Raw genomic sequence first — 1,011 nt, 5'->3', positions numbered from 1 at the left:
ATATATATATATATATATATATATATATATATATATATAAATGTACACACATACACACACATACACACGCATATATATGTATGTATATACATACATATATATATATATATATATATATATATATATACATGTGTGTGTATGTCTGTATATATAAACACACAGATAGATAGATAGATAGATAGATAGATAGATAGATAGATAGACAGGCACACACATACTTTCACACTTGCCCACGAAGACACACACGCACATATAAATATTTATGTAAGCCAACCAGCGAGACACGAATATTATTATGATCATACTAATTTATTTATTTCTTTGTAGTTCTATTCATTCATCAATCGAATCGGCGATGCTGACCACATTTCTCCCATTGAGAAAAATCGATCAATTTACTTTTTATAGACCAATGAAAACTCGAAGAGATAGACGTACGAAATCAACAGCGGCGCATCTACACCAACAACTAACTGACAGTACTCCTACTACTGAATTTAGTAGCTAAAGAGTGATTCCTTTTTTTTTTCTGTTTTCTATATATATATTCACTGTTATGTTTGCTTCGTTTTGCTTTTGATTCCGAGCTGCCTGTGTGGTGCTAGCGGTTGTTGTATAAGCAACAATATTGCCGCCGAAATCATCGGCTCCGCTACCGACTTCTATTTCACGTCTTGTTACTATGTAGTATGCCGGCAAACACCGAAACAAAAGAAAAAAAGAAAAGAAAAAGTAAAACGAAGAAAATCAGTAAATAAATATATAAATATAGGCGCAGGAGTGGTTGTGTGGTAGGTAGCTTGCTAACAAACCACATGGTTCCGTGTTCAGTCCCACTGCGTGGCACCTTGGGCAAGTGTTTTCTACTATAGCCTCGGGCCGATCAAAGCCTTCTAAGTGGAATTGGTAGACGAAAACTGGAAGAATCCCGTCGTATATGTATATGTATATATATATAAATATAGGCGCAGGAGTGGTTGTGTGGTAGGTAGCTTGCTAACAAACCACATG

Source organism: Octopus bimaculoides, chromosome 5 (assembly GCF_001194135.2).
Source record: "Octopus bimaculoides isolate UCB-OBI-ISO-001 chromosome 5, ASM119413v2, whole genome shotgun sequence".
NCBI classification, from domain to species: Eukaryota; Metazoa; Mollusca; class Cephalopoda; order Octopoda; family Octopodidae; genus Octopus; species Octopus bimaculoides.
This window is presented reverse-complemented; position numbering follows the sequence as displayed.